This window comes from Dromiciops gliroides, chromosome 4 (assembly GCF_019393635.1).
Source record: "Dromiciops gliroides isolate mDroGli1 chromosome 4, mDroGli1.pri, whole genome shotgun sequence".
NCBI lineage: Eukaryota > Metazoa > Chordata > Mammalia > Microbiotheria > Microbiotheriidae > Dromiciops > Dromiciops gliroides.
The window spans coordinates 247115081-247128789 of NC_057864.1; the positions used below are offsets into that span (position 1 = coordinate 247115081).

At 41.8% G+C, this 13709-nt stretch overlaps 1 protein-coding gene across 8 annotated transcripts in view; it reads right to left on the reverse strand.

The window, feature by feature from the left end:
- Positions 1–7186, reverse strand: part of STK38 (serine/threonine kinase 38) — a 41077-nt gene extending 33891 nt beyond the window's left edge. For 2 of the 8 annotated variants that reach the window (XM_044005110.1, XM_044005112.1), the window contains exons 1-2: positions 6703–6980; positions 1447–1533 (exon numbers count right to left, since the gene is read on the reverse strand). The gene's annotated coding sequence lies outside the window, so the exon portion shown is untranslated. Of the gene's footprint in view, positions 1–1446; positions 1534–4365; positions 4540–6702; positions 6981–7064 lie in introns of those variants that run through there. The other 6 variants (XM_044005111.1, XM_044005116.1, XM_044005115.1 and 3 more) reach the window with 5 other exon arrangements.
- Positions 7187–13709: the final 6523 nt, after the last annotated feature.

Genomic DNA, 13709 nt, shown 5'->3' on the forward strand with positions numbered 1-13709 from the left:
ATTCCTCTCTGTTCCCAATCATTTGGCTGTTTTTTAAAGATAGTTTGCTTTTTAGATTAAGATTTAAAAGGAGGAATCCTAGAAAGTCAAGTATGAACATGTACTTGTTATACCTAGGAAATAAAATGTTAAAAGTTCACCAGTTTTTAAAAACACATTCAGGCAATGAACAAAGGCTAATCCCACAAGAGGAAAAAGATTCAAAATGCAGGCTCAAAAACTGCCCCCACTTTCATTCCTAATGTGCCAAGATAAGCAACCCATACAGGCTCCAAATTATTCACTACAGACCTACCTCATCAAAATATACCAACTTACATTTTTACGGAAGGGAAGCAAATTCAAATGTTTTTCAGAGATCTACACTAGAAGAAAGAATTTAGAAACCTCTGCTTGGTTTGTGAAGCTTGGGTGTGGTTCCTTATTTGTCACTCTCATGCCCTCTCCACCCACAATGAAAACCACATGTAAAACTAAATACATTTTTGAGGAAAATTTTAACTCAGTCTTCCTTCTCTCTTTTTAAAAATTCAGATGTAAGAGCCATGTTTATTTGTACCTTTGGGTAGGGATTCTTCTGTCTGATAATGAGAAGAAATTTTAGGCCCAGTGTACCTTTGTTTGCATTTTAAGAACTGAAATGCTTTTGAAAGAAAAATCACAAAATTAAATGACATCATTTTACTGTTAGGCCAGATTTTTCTCATTACTTCAGAGATTGGAGTTAAAGAACAAAGATGATATTTCCACTGGTGGTATACACCCTATTTAAGGCTAAGGGCTGTGACAAAACGAAAAACAAACAAAAACAGTCAAATGTGGACTCCAACAGAAAGAAAAGGGAAAGGTATGAAACAGTTATAGGCTCATGGCATTTAGAGCTGGAAGGAACCTTCAAAATCATCAAGTCCAACCCCATCATCTTTCAGAGGAGGAAACTGAGGCCCAGAATCAGTGGACAGTGACTTGGCCACAGTCATACAGCCAGTAAGTGGCAGAGCCAGGAGTCTTTCTAACTCCAAGTCTAGTGCTCTCACCACATTGGCTCCTCAACATTATTTTTGAAATATTTTAAAGCCAGCAGGTGGTTATGTAAGGAGAAAGGTTAAACTTTTCTTAGCACTATGAATCCTCTGGTTAAATAGCTTCCAACTTTCAAATACAGGCTTCTTACAACTTCAAAGGCTACATTATCACTCCCTTTGACCTTTCTTCAAACTTCCTCTTTCTATAGTCATAACAAGGTTTAAGCCCAATCCTAATAACCTTTAGTAAAAAGATACTATTTCTCTGTAGCAATTCACATATTAGGTGAGGAACTATTCCTCCCTACCCCCACCCCCAGTCTCCCCCAAACCAAGAAAACTGATCTGATTTTATGCCAATGCATTTCCTCTTGCTTTTATTGACTAAATGCTTTCATTTAAAATTTCCTCATGTTCCAACCTGCAGGCCATTGGTAGCCCTGGACCTTTTCTGTTCTAGGTCTCCTCAGGCTAGGCAGAATACCTCTGATGTAGGTGATATGGGTCACTAAGAAGGAAAAGAGAAATCAAGAGATTAACTATATTAAGTGGCAAAATGTAACAGTAAAATTTTTATTTTGAAAATAGCTTGAGAAGCTACTGCAATTTATACAGGAATAGACAAAACATAACATAGCATATATGAGTATTCCCAATCTTGGTTTTAAAACCCCCAAGGATTTTTCTTTGGTTATCTCAAAAGGGTGTCACAAACTTCTCAAAATAAATAAATTTGAATTCATTTTTTGTTAAAGCCATGGTCATTAAAAAAAAATTAGCCTTGCCATTCATATGAGAATAATAAAGTGGATAAACACGGAAGTCTGACAGGACCTGAACAGGAAAAGTAGCTAAGGCTGAATCACATCTGTGAAGGTACACAGCACCATCATCTATCCCTAGCTGTTCCTTTCACAAAAACTCATCTTTTAAACACCAACAATGGAACATAAACACTCATGTTATAGCCATCAATCATGGAAGACTGGAAGAATCACATTGCAACTGACCCTGAGGAAAAGGGAAAGTGAATGTAAGAAAGCTGAGGCATACTGGCTATAAATTATACTGGAGAAGTAGTCTAAAAAGCATTATTGAGGTCCTGTGAGACCAGAAAGGAGGTAGACTGGTCACATAGCAAGAAGGAGGGGCCCTGATACAGTTGCATTAGTATCCACAAAAATTAAGAGAATCAGAGAAAGGCCTCTGCTACTTTGAATAAATCCTTCATGGAGGGTTTATGGAAAGACATGGAAAAGAACAGCACAGGATGAAGGAACTTGGAAGGGTTACAACATGCACTAATGAAAGGAATCTCCTTGATGTTAATTAAAGTTCATGGATCCACTAAGGGAGTTGTTTTTTTCAATTAAAATTCAAATTTCTTAAGAGGAGAGATCTTTACATATACATTTTCATTCTGAAAAAAAAAAAAAGTTCATGGGGCAGCTAGGTGGCACAGTGGATAAAGCACCGGCCCTGGATTCAGAAAGACCTGAGTTCAAATCCGACCTCAGATACTTGACACTTACTAGCTGTGTGACCCTGGGCAAGTCACTTAACCCTCATTGCCTCGCCCAAAAAAAAAATTTCAGCATTTTTTGGGTAAAAGGATATTTCATTACACATTTTCTCCCTCTTTTGGAAAAAAAGTCAGAGGCAAGTGAGACTTTTTTGGGATCTTTCAATATGGTTTTTCTGTCTAGAAGAAAACCACTAACAACTGATAACTTCAAAAAACTCAATAATCCCCAATACAGGCAAATACAAATCCTTCAGTTCTAAACATTTTGATGAAACTTGGGAAAATGATGAGGGAGAAACCTCTGGCAGTCTAAAAAACAAGTTGGTTAGCACTATCAGGTAAGCAGAGATGCTCAGTATATTAAACTTACTCTAAACACGTTCCCCCTACCAACACCTTGTCCGTCCCTGGAATTTATAAGAAGCAGCATGTGGTATAGTGGAAAGTGGGCTAGATCTGAAGTCAGCAATGGTCTTAGATTGATCCTGTCTCAGATTTTTATTAGCAATCGTAGGTTCAATCATAGGTAAGTTGATTAACCTAAGCCTCAATTTCAGCATCTCTAAAATGGGAATAACAACACAGGTTATTGGGTGAGATAATGTATGTCAAGTATGTTTAGAAAACCTTGAAGTGTTGTATGTCAGCTATTAAAAAAAAATATCCTGGGAATAAACTGCGGTATATTACCAACAAACTGTGCAAAAGGAATGATGCAAATGATATGAAAGAGATGTATAATTGAGAAAGGAGAAAGGTCAGTCACGTACCAAGTGTGAGGAAAAACAAATGGACAGCCCAAAGTTGCACTGGTACTTATTTTATATTAAGAAAACTTTAAAGGAAGACCCCCAGCATACTGGGTGAGTCTCCTGTGTGGGATTTATGGTATGACATGGTGAAGACTTAAAGAATGAGAAGGCAACAATCTACATTGTTGGCCAGAGGACCCATATCGTTTCACTGAAATCTTGAACATACCTCACTTAGAATATTGACTTGCATCTAAAGCCAATATTACATATTCATCAAAGGTTAATTGGTTAAATGTTTCATGTGTGTATACTTATTCTCTTCTGCTAAATAGTGAACTCCTGCACAGAATAAGCACTCAAACACCTGCTGAAACATACTTGTTGATTTCCGGTTCTCTTATGTTAAGATCCTTGTGTGTGTATAAAGGGGGATGGGGAAGAGAGCTGGTAACAATAAAGAGTTAGAGAACAGAACCCTTGCAATCACACAAGTAAAAAGTAAACTAATAGCTAGCTGATTTAAGTTTATGTGGGGTTTTTTTTTTAGATTTAGGGAATTTTTTCCTACATAGACTGGGTTGATTCAGAGCCTAGGTGACATTCACCCAATGCATGCTCCCTTGGGAGTTGTACAATAATGAATGAGATAGAACATTTCTTTCATTCCAACCCTGACTTCTCTGCCTTCATATTCTGAATAACAGGAAGGGTCTCTTTCATTCATTCAATGACCATTTTTAAGCTTAGACACTGTGCTAGAAGATGGAGATCCAAAGACCAAAAAAGAGAGTCCCTGTCCTCAAAATGCTTTTGTATATTCGGAAGCAGCATGTAAAGGAGATAACTGAAAACAAAGTTCAGTTAAGACAAATAATTCCAGGAAATTGCAACCTCAATTTACAAGATCAAAACATGCAACCCAGCTGCCACCCTCTTAAGAAGGTGAGAATTGGATACTTGTCTTCCCTCCTTAGGTCTTCAGCTTTTAAAAATCCCTTCAAGTCTCATTCCTTACTGGAGGGGGCAGGACTACCCTTTCTATACATCTTCTGATACCTACCTTCCCTCAATATTTTATCTGCATTCCCTCCTCTGCTCAGATATTCAAATCCCAGGTCTGGCACTTAGTAGCTGCATGGCCTCGGACAAGGCCCGTAACCTTTGAGAAGACAACATGGTGGAGTGGAAGCAACACTGATTGTAGTCAGAAGACCTGAGTTCAAATCAGTTTCTGCCACTTACTACCTGTGTGACTTTGGGCAGGTCATCCAACCTCTCCAAGCCTCATTTTCTTCATCTGTAAAATATGAGAATTGGATTACATGACCTTTAAGATGCCTTTCTGCTCTAAATCTATATCATGTAAACCTTTCTGTGCCTGTCTCCACATCTAGAAAAATGGGAATTATTCTTGCACCTTCTACTTCACAGTTGTTTCTAATAATGTACCTTAAGAACTTAATAAAGATCAGCTATTATTCTACTTTCTTAATCTCCTTAACAAAATCACCTATATTATTATTATATTTCCTATAGCTGTAAAGCACGGTCCCATACTGCACTGTTTTCTGTATTACTTCTTTATAACCATTCCTACTTCTCCTTCTCCTCTATCCAAAGCCTGATCTCCTAAAAATTAACAAGGCATATGGGAAGAAGTAGGCAGTCCCCAAAGTACCAAGGCTTGGGGGGGGGGGCAGGGATGGGGGCTTTGAAACATTCCTTTTCCAGAAAAATGCTCATGGCAACCTGGGAAAGGAAAGGGGATTAGAGATAGTATAAGAAGGTCTGCAGGTGGAGAAAAGAGCAAGCACAATTAGTTTAAAATATGGTGAGGAGAACAGAGAGAAGAAAAGAGAAAAAAACAGGAACAGACTGGGCATTTACTTCCATCCATAAGAATCAAGGGTATGAGGGAGTGTGGGGGGACTGGGAAATATAGAACAAATGAGGATTTGGAGACTGAGAGGTAGTAGGGGATTTCACAGACGGGCTAGGGGCTTGAGTGAAGAGGGCCTTGGGTTGTTGAAAAGGCAACAAAGAAGTCATTCTGAAAGAAGGGCATTGGAACAGGAAGCAGTTGGAGGGTTTTCAGGGGAACAGAAGGGAAGGCGGGGTCAGGGACAGGGCAAAGAGGAGAGACCACAAAAGTTGATCTGATAGGGACTGGAGGGAGAGAAAGGAGAATTCAAGACAAATCTGGGGTTGTTCAGAAGAGGACGATTTGGAGGGGAAATTCTCAATGGAGAGCTGGGGGCAAGAAGTGGGGTATGAAGGAAAGGGGAGGAGGAGAGGTGCCAAGGAAGTGGTGGTAATTCTAGGAGGAAAAGTTCAGTGAATGGGCAAGAGGTCAGAGTTAAGTGAGGGGAGAAGCAGAAGGGAAAGGTTTGGAGAAGCAGTGGGAGAAGGAAAGGTTTGGGACCGGGAAACAAAGGGAAGATTTGGAAGGGCTGCTCTCCGTCAGAGCTGGGAGCCGCTGGGGGGCGGGTGATTCTGGAAAGGGAGAGGGACTCAAAAGGGGCAGTTCTGGGAGGAGGGGGTGAGGGACTTGTCCACGGGGCTCCGTTTTGGGAGAGGAAGCAGAAGAAAGTTTGAGCAGGGCTTGGAGAAGAGAAAGCTGGGAGTGGGCGGTATCTGATAAGTGGGGGGTGTGCATTTAAGAGGAGAAGTCTTGATAGGGAGGAGGCTTGAAATGGGGGGAGGAGGGAGCCAGTTCAGGAAGGGAGCAAAGAAAGATTTAGGGAGAGGGGGTAGGGAGCTGGGAGAAGAGAAAGTTAAGGTAGGACCAGGACTGGAAGGGCAAAGAGGAAGGTTTAGATACTTTAGAAGGCTTAGAGAAGCGGGGTGCAGAGGAGGGAAGGTTTGGGGGTGGGGTGGAAGTAGAGGAAGCAGAGGGGAAGATTTGAAGGAGGGACGTAGAGGGGCTAGGAGAAGCGGAGGGTAGGGTCAGGTTTGGAAAGGGACACAGAGGACAATGGGGAGAGGAAGGGACCAAGAGTGGAAGAAGGGAAGAGTCGGGATGGGCTTGGAAGGGGGGCAAGGAAGGTGGGGAGAGGGAGGGAGCAGGGCTGGTAGGAGCGATGGGTAGGGGCAGGTTCGGAAGGCGGCACAGAGGGCAGTGGGGAGAGGGAGGGATCAAAGGTGGGAGAAGGGAAGAGTGGGGACAGGCTTGGAAAGGGACAAAGCAGGTGAGGAGCGGGGCTGGGAGAAAGAGAAGTTGAGTGAGCTTGGAAGGGGACTCGGTGGACAGTGGAGAAGGGGAGGAAGCAGGGCTGGGAGAAGGGGAGGTTGGGGTGGGCTTGGAAGGGGCCAGAGTAGGTGGGGAGAGAAGGGCGCGGGGCTCGGATAAGGGGAGGTCTGGGACGCGGGACGGGGTGACAAAGAAGAGGCCGCTCACCAGAGCCCCCCGGGCCGCAGGATCGAGCCCCGGCGCCGGTCCCTCCCAGCTGGCTTCGTCGTCAGGCCAGGACCCCCGGCGGCTGCCAGCCTGCCGGAAGAGGGGAGGAGCCTCTCGACGGCTGTTCGGGGTGGTTCTCAGGGGAAGGGAAAGAGAGGCTATTGGGGAGGGCAAGGACAACAGGAAGCGCCCCAACTGCCGGAAAAAGACGGCGGCGGAGAAGGTCCAAGACTCCTTCCCGGGGGCGGCGGCGGCGCCTCGGACTCGGAGAACGGGCGGGGGTGACCGAAGACGGAACGCGCATGCGCGACTCCGCCTCCACGTGCTCGCCTTCCCGACGTAGGCGGGGCGATGGAACGTACCTGGGAGAGGACTGGGACTAAAGCCACACGTCAGCGTGTAGTTGTAAACTTGGTTTCTGCAGTCGCTCCTGGTCCCTAGTACCTAGACTCAGACTGATCCTTGTTCAGTTACTCAGTTGTATTCCTAAATTTAAAGAGTTCCCCTTCTTCGTCCACTCTCTCCCCCCACCCTCCACAGTCCCTCCCCCGGCAGCTCGGGACTGCTGCGGAAAGAGCAAAAGAGCTCTGGATTAGGAAACAGGAAATTTGATTTCGATTCCTGGCCCCGCCCTTCAAGACAAGCGTTTATTAAGGACCTACTAGGTATCCTACATTGGGCTAAACCGTTGGAGATTAAAATAAAGCAAAAACATTGCGGTGCCTGGCCTCCAGGAGTTTACATTCCCAAGGGGGAGGGGGGACATTATGCGAACAACTACGTGCTGCATCTACATGCAGATGAGCTAAATTGGAGGTCATCACAGAGGGAAGGTGCCTGCTTGCAGAAGGAGGGACTTTGGTTGACGCTTGAGAGAAGTCAGGAGGTGAGGAGGGATAGGGTTCCAGGCATGGAGGAGAGCTAGTGGAAATGCCCAGAGGAGATGGATCGTCTTCTAGGAGCACCAGCAAAGAGGCCAGTGGCACTAGACAGAAGAGAAAGTGTTTAGGTGGAGAAGAGGGTGGAAGGTGTGAGATGAAAGCTAGACGGGAGTCAGATTATGAGGGGTAAAATACAGAGTATTTTTTATATTTGATCCTAGGATAGGGGGAGAGAAGGAGGGAGAGTGACAGGCAGATCTTCACATTAGGAAGATTAATTTGACAATTAAGATGACAGCTGTGGGGAGAGGGTAAAAGGAAAAAAAAATTTTAAGCTCTTGTTTGCCTCGGTTTCCTCATCTGTAAAATGAGCTGGAGAAGGGGCAGCTAGGTGGCGCAGAGGATGAAGCACCAGCCCTGGATTCAGGAGGACCTGAGTTCAAATTCAGTCTCAGACACTTGACACTTAGTAGCTGTGTGACCCCGGGCAAGTCACTTAACACTCACTGCCCCCACAAAAAAACCCAAAACAAACAACAACAAAAATGAGCCGGAGAAGGAAATGGCAAACTACCCCAGTATCTCAGCCAAGAAAATCCAAATGGGGTCAGAAGTTGGACAGGACTAAAACAATTCAACAACAACGACAAATGTCACTTAATGACAAGACAGGAGTCATTGGAAAATACCTTGATGTTGGGAAATATTGAAAACAAAAGTCAAAGGGGAGGGCAGAGGATGAGGTGGATAGATAGTGTCATAGAAACAACAAACATGAACTTGGACCAACAGTAGATGATAGAAGGGCCTTGGTCCATGGAGAGACAAAGAGTCAGATCACACTGAATAACAAGAAGTCACATAGTGCCAAGCGATGCTTAAGTGCTGAGAATATAAATAAAGGCAAAAAGACAGACCCTTCCCTCTAGGAGCTTACATTCTAATGGGGAAGATGAGGCAGAGAGAGCAACCAACAGGCTATCACAGTGGTTCAGAAAAGAGGTGATCAGGCCTTGTACCAGGGTGCTGGCAATATCAAAGGAGAAAAGGGGGCCTAAAAATAACTAACATTTATATAGTGCTTACATGTCAGCTATATGCTAAGCACTTTACAAATATTATCTCAATAACCCTGGGAGCTAGGTGCTATTATTATCCCTTTTTTTTACAGTTGAGGAAACTGAAGCAAGCAGGTTAAGTGACTTGTCCAAGATCATATAGCTGATAAGGGTCTGAGGCAAAATTTGAACTCAGGTCTTCTTGACTCCAGGTTTAGCATGCTGTCCACCTTACTACCTAGCTGGCCTCACATAGTAAAGATACCCTTCTCTGCACTTCACCTTTCTCCTTTGTAATATGAGGGACAGCAGTAGATAAACAGCTTATCTCAGAGTCAGGAAGACCAGGGTTTTATTCCCACCTTTGCCCCATGCTAACTGTGTGACGTTAGGGAAGTTACTGTACCCCCCAGACAACTATTTAAGGTTATAAGCTGCACTGGTAGAAAGCTTTTTCCACAAGGGAAATTTCCTACTTCAGAGGTGTCAACCTCAAATAGCAAGCATATTGACTTAGAAAACCACATATAAACATTTTCTACATTCTGTTGTATTTTTAATTTATTTTGTTAAATGCTCCCCAATTGCATTTTAATTTGGTTCAGCACAACAGGCATATTTCAGACCTCGTGGCTTACACAGTATTTAATGCCTCTGCCTTATACCACTGAAATCACAAGTTAGAGTTAACAGGAAAGGAAGTGGACTAGATGGTTCAAAAGGCCCTTTCAGTTCATGATTGACCCATTTTATAATGAAGGCCTTTACTTTCCACATGCACCAGAAGGCTTAACCTGTATGACCTCTTGTGGGTAGAGTTCCCTGAATTTGCCACCTGCTAGAGGAAGTAAAGACTTCCTTTTATCAGCCTACAAGTTTTGGGGGGAGGGGAGAGAAAGGGAGAGGGGTTAGTTCTAGTATTCCAGCCTCTCTTGAGACCTCAGTGATTTTGTCATCTTCCATCCTCTTTTAGAAGCCTTTGTCTTTCCTAATCCCTCTAACCCTGGGGGTGGTTGTCACATCACATGAAAGCTAACTCCCTTCTCTTCAGTGATTCTACTGGTTTGGCCCTGGATTCTCTCCTGCTTTCTGTTATGCCTTTCTTGAAGGGCAACAACCAAAAAGCATGGAGCTCTGCTTAAGGAGAAAATAGTGTTTTCTTTTTAATTTATCTTTCCACTTTTTATGGTTCTCAGCATTTTGTTGGAATTCTTGTCAGCAGCAGATCAGTCTGAACTCTTAAACTAATGACTCCAAGATTCTTTCCCTAGATCAGATTTCAGCATCCCTTAATTTTGCACCCTTTACAGTCTGAATTTGATGCTTGAGATGCTCTGAAGTGGTCTTGGCCCCACATCCTTACATCAGTATTTGTCTATAACAAATGAAACTAATTAGATGCTTTTCTGTCTGTTTAGATAGTCTTGAGACATCATAAAGTCATGATCTCTCAGCTGCAAGGGACCGTAGAGGCATCTAGCAGGGACCTAAATCTTTGTCATTAGGTTAGTGAAGCAGCTTGATTCTTGGTGAGTAATTTGTCTTCTCAGTGTCCCCAAGCAACTCTAAGACCAAGTTGTGGAGGAGTTGCTGATCTACATGAGTAAAAGAGGTTCCTCATGTGGTATTCCCTATGCCAATGAAATTAAAGGTCCAGATTTTTTTTAATGAGGCTATTTTACTTGTGAAGAGGGAAGGGGAGGTAAGAAAGAGGAGGATAAACAAGTGAAAAATAGCATGGAGGGAAACAAACAGTTATCATGACAGTTATCATAAATGTGAATGGAATGAACTCACCCATTAAATAGATGTGGATAGCAGAATGGATTATAAAACAAAATCTTACAATATGTTGTTTACAAGAAACACATTGGAAGCAGAAAGATACAGTGTAAAGGTAAAGGTCTGAAACAGAATCTATTATGCTTTAGGTGAAGCAAAGAAAGTAGGGGTGGCATTCATAATTTCAGACAAAGTAGAAGCAAAAATAGATCTACTTGAAACCTGGAGGGTCTTACGTGAGCTGATGATGAGTGAGATGAGCAGAACCAGAAGAACATTGTACACAGTATCATCAACAATGAGTGTTGATCTACTGTGATGGACTATATTCTTCTCACCAATGCAATGGTACAGAAGAGTTCCAGGGAACTCATGATGGAAGAGGATCTCCAAATCCAAGAAAAAAAAAAAAGAACCGTGGAGTATAGATGCTGATTGAACCATATTATTTCTTTTGTTTCGGGTGCTGTTTTTTTTTTTTCTATTTTGAGGTTTTGCATCACTGCTCTGATTCTTTCTCTTGTAACAGGATTAGTGCAGAAATAGGATTAATGTTATTATGTGTATATATATATGTGTGTGTATATATATCTATCTATATGGATATGGATATGATATATAGATATATAGATATAACCTATATCAGGTTACCTGCTGTCTAGGGGAGGGGGGAGGGAGGGGAGGAAGGGAGAAAAATCTGAAATTGTAAAGTATGTATAAACAAAAGTTGAGAACTATCTTTACATGTAACGGAAAAAAATAAAATACCTCATACATTAAAAAAAATAGATCTACTTAAGAGATAAAGAAGGAAACTATATCTTGCTGAGAGGTGCTATAGACAATGAAGTCATATCAATGCTTAACATATGCACCAAATGGTATAGCATGTAAATTATTGAAGGAGAAGGTCAATGAATGAGTTACAGGAGAAAATAAATAAGAAAACTATACTAGTGAGGGACCTTAACTTTCCCCTCTCAGAACTGGATAAATCTAATCGAAAAATAAACAAGAAAGAAGTTAAGGAAGTGAATAAAATTCTGGAAAAGTTAGATATGATAGATCTCTGGAGAAAATTAAATGGAAGTAGAAAGGAATATATCTTCTCAGTGATAGATGACAAAAATTGACCAGGTATCAAGACATAAAAATCTCACAACCAAATGCAGAAAAGCAGAAATAGTAAACACATCCTTTTCAGATCACAATGCAATAAAAATTACATTCAATAATGGACAATTGAAAGAGAGGTTAAAAATTAATTGGAAAGGGGGGCAGAGCTCCCCACATGATTTCTTCAAAAACCTCCAAATAATGCCATAAGACAATTCCTGGAGCAGTGGAATCCACAAAAGAATGGGGTGAGATCATTTTCTAGCCAAAGACAGATTAGAAGGTTGGCAGGAAAGGTCTGTTGTAATGGGGTAAGAGTGGAGCCCAGCCTTGTAGCTACACTGCGCAGATCCAGCCCCAGGCAGGCTGCACTAGAGGCAGCAGCAGCTACTTCTAGAATCCAGCTCATGAACCAGTGAGGGGGTTGAGTGATTGGCGGGGGGGGGGGGGGGGGGAATAGCAGGGTTTTCTGTTGGAGCTGAGGTGGAACTCTGTTGGGTCACCCATGCTGAGAACCAGGAAATAGTCTTGAGTTGTGGCTCAGGTGGGAGAGGGGTGCAGGCATGCCCAAGCTTGCAACTATAGTGAACCAGATTTCTGTTCCTGGGTTAAAGAGCAAGCAGGCCTGAGGTTACTTACTGACCAGAGCACAGGCCAGGCAAGTGGAAAACTTGCCTCTCCTTAAATCATACCACCTTGGACCCCCTAAAGCTTGGGACAGCGCATCCTGGAAGCAGTACCCCACTTTAAGAAGGACTTAAAAGTCAAGAAATAGTCTAGGAAAATGAATAGACAGAAAAAATGCAGACCATAGAAAGTTTCTTTGGTGACAAGGAAGATCAAAATACACCCTCAGAAGTCAAAGCTCCTATATCCAAAGCTTCCAAGAAAAATATGAATTGGTCTCAGGCCATAGAAGTGCTCAAAAATTACTTTGAAGATAAAGTAAGAGATGTAGAGGAAAAAATGGAAAGAGAAGTGAGAGTGATGCAGGAAAGTCATGAAAAAAAGTCAATAACTTGTAGGGTCAAATGGAAAAGGAAATACAAAAGCTCTCTGAAGAAAATACTTGCTTAAGAATTAGGATTGAGCAAATGGAAGCCACTGACTTTATGAGAAATCAAGACACAATAAAGCAAATCCAAATGAATGAAAAAATAAAGGACAGTATTAGAGGAGACATTTCAATATCGCCTTGGAAAAACAGCTGACCAGGAAAATAGATCCAGGAGAGATAATTTGAAAATTATTGGACTACCTGAAAACCATGATAAAAAAAGAGCTTAGACATCATCTTCCAAGAAATTGTCAAGGAAAATTGCCCTGATATTCTAGAAGCAGAAGGTAAAATAGACATTGAAAGAATCCACCAATCACCTCCTGAAAGAGATCTCAAAATGAAAACTTCCAAGAATATTATAGCCAAATTCCAGAGCTCCCAGGTCAAGGAGAAAATATTGCAAGCAGCCAGAAAAATTAATTGGAAATTAAATAATCTGATCCTAAAAAAAAACAAGTGGGTCAAAGAACAAATCATAGAAACAATCGATTGTTTCATTAAAGAAAATAACACCATATGAAAATTTATGGGATACAGCCAAAGAGGTACTTAAGGGAAATTTTATATCCCTAACTGCTTACATCAATAAAATAGAGAAAAAGCAGATCAATGAATTGGGCATGCAACTAAAAAAAAAAAACAACTAGAAAAATGAACAAATTAAAAATCCCCAATCAAACACCAAATTGGAAATCCTGAAAATCAAAGGAGAGATTAAAGAAAACCATTGAACTAATAAATTAAACTAGAAACTAGTTTTATGAAAAAATGAATAAAAAAGATAAACAATTGGTTGATTTGATCAAAAAAAGGAAAGAAGAAAACTAAATTACTAGTATCAAAAATGAAAGAGGTGGGGCAGCTAGGTGGCGCAGGGGATAAAGGACCGGCCCTGAAGTCAGGAGGACCTGAGTTCAAACCTGGCCTCAGACATTTAACACTTACTAGCTGTGTGACCCTGGGTAAGTCACTTAACCCCAAATGCCTCACCAAAAAAAAAAAAAACAAAAAAAAAAACCCGAAAGAGGTGAACTCACTACCAATGAAGAGGAAATTAAGACAATTGTTAGGAACTATTTTGCCCAATTATATGCCAATAAATTTGACAAT